The sequence below is a fragment of the Drosophila novamexicana genome, unplaced genomic scaffold (genome assembly GCF_003285875.2).
Source record: "Drosophila novamexicana strain 15010-1031.04,08,12 unplaced genomic scaffold, DnovRS2.1 tig00004554-arrow-pilon, whole genome shotgun sequence".
In the NCBI taxonomy this organism is placed as follows: domain Eukaryota; kingdom Metazoa; phylum Arthropoda; class Insecta; order Diptera; family Drosophilidae; genus Drosophila; species Drosophila novamexicana.
The window spans coordinates 2,785,730-2,791,729 of record NW_020825051.1 but is presented as its reverse complement, the minus strand read 5'-3'; the positions used below and the strand labels follow the sequence as shown (position 1 = coordinate 2,791,729).

Here is a 6,000-nt window from a genome sequence, read left to right as displayed (position 1 = left end):
GCTGCGATTCGTTTGCGCGTCTGTGTCTAAAGCATAAGAGATACATTAGGTGGCATAAAAGACCGGCTTATTGACATGACAATAAAATGCTCAACAATCAAAATAATGCAAGATTTACTGCAAAAATATTGAAAAGAAGAGGAAGACGCCGAAAAGAAAAGTCAAGACCGGCGGCAGGTACAAAAAGTGCATTGGAAATGCACAATAAAATACAAAAACGAAAACAAACAAAAAAAAGCGCATAAAAAAAGGTGAGCAGCGAAAATTTGCAGTAATTTGAGATTACGTTTGGCATTATGAGCGGTGAGGCAGCTACACAGCCCGCCGCATGCCCCAAGGCCCCAAGGCGAAACCGTTGCCAACTTTTACTGTGGCGACAGCAGAAACTCAAAAGAGTCGCCACCAGGCAGAGGCTGGTGGCTGCTGCTGGAGACAGTAGACGCCAGTGTGGCACAAAAGCCGCAGCTGTTAATGAATGGCAATGGCTTTGTTGGTAATGGAGTGTTGGCCATAATGCCATGGCTATGGCTATGGCTATGGCTACGGTTATGGCCATGCCGCTGCCAACATGGCAAAGGCGACGATGATGAGGACGACGACGTCGACGTTGACACTGTGCAGATAAGCTAGATAAGAAAAGTCCAAGCTGTCGAACTCATCGGCTCCTTTTGGGGGGATGCAGCTCAGCAGCGAAGCAATTAGCCATGTCTAACGTTCGGGCTAATTCAATACCTAATGCCACGTTATTAAGCGTAATAATATAATAAAAGATGCTAGTGAAAGGCAGCTGTATAGTATATATATATAGTTCTTTATAAAAAAGAATAGATGGGCACCCCTTCAGAAAGTTTCAATCGAATTAAAGAGTTTTCAGAAACTAGGTAAGCAAAATATTATCTATGGGAAAAACGAGGACAAAAATAATATCTCACATTTAAATATGCATTAAATGTTTTGAAATGCACACATTTCGGATGCAAAATTTACCTAGAGGACAACCCAAGACTAAACGGACAATCCCAAAAATCTTCATTTTTTTGACCAACTTTGGAGATCGAAGTGCAGGAAGATCATTTAAGATCTTGTCCAGCCTTTTCACACATGGAAGGTGTAGCAGAGAGGGATGTGTGTGTGTATGAGAGGAGAACGTAAGAGTCAAGGGCTAAAACCAAAGCTAATGTTGTCTGCTTGTGGGCAAATATTTGTCTTTGATTTAAGCCGTAGTTGGACTTGGACGGCAACTCCCTTTGAGCAATGGTCATTGTCTTGACCGTTTGGTTATTTTCACCAGCACATGGTCATCTCTTTTTGTGGCAAGTAGAAGAGGGGGGCAATGCCAAAATGACATGCAAGACAGAAATCATGATTTGTTGGCCGACTCGCTGGGTCTCCGGGCTTCGGGTCTCGTTTACAGCTGCGCCTTCAGCGTCAACAATGAAATTGTCAAGTGTTGACAAATAAATTTGAGGATTCGAGAAGATTTACTTATGCTAATGAAAGACACTTGTCACAAATATCCACACATAAATCTCGCCATCTCACTCGCACACCGTCTCACTCACTCCTTAAGCCCATATCCAAGCGGCATCTTCTTTAAGTGCGGGCCGTTTGTCGACAACGTTGCCTTGCATAAATATGCACATCAAAGCCCCAAGTTGGAGCTGAGACTGGAGCTGCAGCCGGAGCTGGAGCTTGAGCTGGAGCCGGAGTTGGAGCTGATACTAGCCTGGAGAAGGCCAGTTCTTGTGCAAAATAGCAAAAGTACCGTAACAAATTGCCAAGTTAAAGAATTTGACGAGAGATGCAAAATGAGCGGGAAAGAGTTGTTCGTGGAATGGGCTTGAAAATGGAAATGGGTGTTGGGACAGTCATAGAACATGCGCTACGAATACCCACATAAATATTTATGAATTTTCAGGGATTTAGTTGTTGTAAATGGAAAATAAAAAGAAGTTGAACATTTGTCTAGCACCTTGGAGTTTGGGATACCGACTTAACTTCCTGTTTGTCAGCCATTTAATTTCGTATATATGTATGTACGCATGTATCTACAGCTCCGGCTAGGTACGCTGCTTTTTAAGTTCAAGATTTCACACGCTCATCAATTGACGCCTATATTGAATTAAAAATCCTTTTACCAGGTAACAACATTGTCTGCAGGTGGCGTGTAATAAAACCAGCGCCAACATTGTAAATTACTGAAGAACCTCCATCTACATGTAGTTGTGAATTTAGCTAGATAAAACAATAAATCTCTAAAATATAACCGCTAAATTGCACTCACTCACTCTCCATCCCTTTCTCGCGCCCCCTCACTCTCTCACTCGCACGCTAGGGCTGACACTGAGTGTCGGCAGCATAATTGAGTAATTAAGCAAAATGCGCTCGCAACATAACGAAACCTGTTTGCACTCGGCGCACTCAACGGACGGGCAAACAGGTTTTTGAGTGAAATGGAACGATGCGAATTGAAACCAACACGAAAACCAACCAGACTGGTTGGCTAGCAGCTCGGTTTGATTGCAACTGGTTGCATTCGCTTCGGTTGGAGCCGCAACACTTCGGTTGCCCACTGAGTGACAAACATTCGGTGAGTGCATCAAAATCCAACAGACCGCTTGAGTGAAACGACGCGCTGCGTTTCGAGTCAGTTGATTTTAGGCGCTCGTACGACAAAATTCGGCGCGGCCGCTCGTTATGTTCTTTCGCCTTTCGTTCGTCTTTCGCACATGACGAGAAATTCGCAAAATTCGCCAAACAAATTAAATAAAAATAAAAATTAAAAACAACAAAAAAAAAAAAATAAAATAAAACGCCAAAACCAAAATTGATCGGTAATTAACAAAAATAAATAATTCAAGGTATTAATTTTATGTTGTGTGTTGTGCCTAAATGTGCCTCTCGCTCTAGCTGCCTCTAGTAACAAATTGCATTTACAGTTTACAGTTAAAATTTAATTACACACACACTCATAGATTTAGAATTGATAAAGTGCCAAAGTTAAGGTTTGTGCAACAAATTGTTGCACTTCTACATCAGTGCAAATTGATAATACACAACAAAGTTCAAAAAATAATTCAATAAAATTAGTAAATAAATGCATATTGTATAAAAATTCTCTTGGCTAAGAAAGTTGTGCACAAAACAAAAAGTTCGCTCAGCTCGCAGTGACGCCTGCGCAGCTGCAAATTCTAATTGGATATTTTTTGCAAGCCGGAAACGGAACCGACTGCACGCCATTTGTGAAAAAATCGCGCAAATAGAGGCTGCAACAAGGTAAAATGCTTTAAATTGAATGAAAACTTTGCGTATATAAGATTTCTGCATAAATATTTCGACTGTAATTAGCCGCAAAAAGCTGCCAAAAATAATGTCACTCAAAACCAGCCAAAAGCAACAACAACAACAACAACAGCTTTGAGCGACACTTTGACATTATTTGCAGTTGGGCTTTGTTTTGTTTTGTTTGGGTTTGTTTTGCTTTGCTTATCTAGTCATGTATCTGTTGTAGCCCGGTTTTATAATATCCATGATTAAATTTGACAGTTGACAACTTTTCTCGTTGTCTGCTGCCATTTGAATGTTGTGTATGTGTGTGTGTTTGCTTGTGTTAATGTTTATGTTTCTGTGCATTTTGTATAAATTGACAATTCAACTGGCGTTTTACATGCCACACAACATACACAAACATACGCACACCAAATTATCGACATTGACCCAATGTGCGTGTGTATTTGTTGTGTGTGTGTGTCTGAACGCTTTACAAGCTACTTAATGTTGGCATAATAATATAATATGTATAATAGCCGCGGCGGAAACAAAATGACAACACATTAGGCCCATTTTACAAGGGCGTGACTTTATAGCTTGGCCTTTCTTTGTTTTTGTTTTGTCTTTTTTTTTTTATTTTTTGTGCGAACTTTAAAGTAGTTGAAAAGTCATAGAAAGTCGCAGTTCTGCATAGTCAGGTGTCAGGTGACTCTTTCTATTTGCTATTTTTTTGAGTTTCTTCAAAAAGAGCTAACAAACTCAACAGTTAAACAAAACTTGAGCTCAATATTTAAATTATATGTTGGTTTTTTTTTAAATTTGTTTTTGTGTGTTTCCACTTCTGGTTAAAGTAACATGCTTAAGTACAATTGCATAAAGTCGTTCAGTTGGAAATTTATAAAAATTGCACATTCAAATAGATATGCGTGTATTAGTTATTGTCTTAATATATTATATTGATATGTGTACATGATATATGTGCAATATATGATATTACTGTCATAAGAAATATTTAACAAAAAGTAGCATCTTGTACTTTCTTGTTTTTTAAGATATCTTTCCCAAGCCTGCAGCTTAAAGTTTCAGTATGATCTCTACGTAAAGCCATATATCAACATCGGACTACTTTACCATATAGCCCACATCGAATCGGGAACTTTTCTATTTATCAATATATCTTGACCAAAACCACCACTCATTGGTTTCTTATCAATATCTGTATTACATAGCTCTGTAGAAAGAATCGTTCGAAAAATAAGTTTTTGATGGTAAAATATTCTCTTTTCCAAAATAATTTCATCAAATTCACCATTTCAAGTTCAGTACATTATTAAGGCTTTATAAATTGGTAATTATTGTTTTCTGTTTTTATAAAAATTTCCCTTTTTTTGTAGTTTGCATATAGTTAGTAGATTTAATTTTTAATTAATGACTGTGAACACTTGCATTTTGAATTGTTTTAAATCCAAATATAATTTGAATTTGCAAAAAAAATACAATTTTTCCATTATCGCATGCAATTAATGGTTCTATTAAATAAAATAATAACATTTAAAATTTAATTACTATGAAAGATAATTTTCTAACATTGTTGTTTAAAGGTAATTAACACAATAAGAAAAAGAGAATTTTAACAACAACGCAATTCGGAATTGTAAAAGTTTCCAAATCCGAGTTTTACTAATTTGGTATCTTTCTGGTAGCTGTCGATTATTTAATTAAAAGATTTTGTGATTCGTCGAAACTTATTGCACAGCTATGAAAGCCAACCTAGCATCCTATTACGTCTTTAATATAAACGCATCATAATAATAATGTCATGAAATGAGCTTGACCGCATATCACATGCATATTAATTAGATATTGTTTTGGCCTTGTTACAGTTCGGCAGAACACATTACAGCCAAACAGCCAATAATAACTGGCAATCAGCACGACCGAGCCACAGAGCCAGATAGAGATAGTGTAATGTGGTAATGGACACGTGCCAATTAGCATTAAGCCAAATGTTGCACAAAGTTAACCCAAGAACTACATAAAATTGACTTTTAGCCAGCTGCAAGCATATTAAGTATACGCAACGTGCCCGACCAATAGTTTCAATTAGTTGGCAAAACTCGAGTCACTTAACAGCTAGTCAATAGCAATTGCATCGAGAACTTGCCACGTTAATACGAATACAAACAAATATATGTAAATGTACATAAATGAGCCAGCTCAGTAGCAAATAGATAACAAATGCCAATAGAAATCTCTAATTAAAAGCTTGACAATAGTTGCAGCCAGACACAGCAGCAGCAGCAGCAGTAGCAGTAGCAGTAGCAGCAACAGTCTCTGCAGCAACCACTAAGCACCCCAATGAGCCAGACATCAAGATCTCTGGCAAAACAAAGGTGTCTGGCTGCAAGAGTGTGTCTGAGTGTGTGTGTTGTGTGTGTGATTGTCTCTCTAACTGGGAAGCCGGAGTTGAAGTACCTAACAAGGCGACAACGATACGGCTGCTTATCAAAGCCCACCCTTGCCCCCGCTTTGTCTCATTTCATTCATGAATGTTTTGTTTTTTAAAATTCGCTCACATGTGTTTGAGGACTGCACAGAATCCCCCCAGCTCAGACTAAGGGGGATAAAAACGAAGGGTGTCTCAAGTTCAAGTGCAGCTTGTGAAGGCTTCCTTCCGTTGCACTGGCCCCGTCTAGACGTGGCAGACACTGCCCCAGACTAAACAGAGTT

At 38.5% G+C, this 6,000-nt stretch overlaps 1 protein-coding gene across 1 annotated transcript in view; it reads left to right on the top strand.

Moving 5' to 3' along the window:
* Positions 1-2,828: 2,828 nt before the first annotated feature.
* LOC115769589 overlaps positions 2,829-6,000 on the top strand; it is a 76,557-nt gene continuing 73,385 nt past the window's right edge. The window contains exon 1 of the mRNA XM_030714464.1: positions 2,829-3,276. The gene's annotated coding sequence lies outside the window, so the exon portion shown is untranslated. The remainder of the gene's footprint in view (positions 3,277-6,000) is intronic.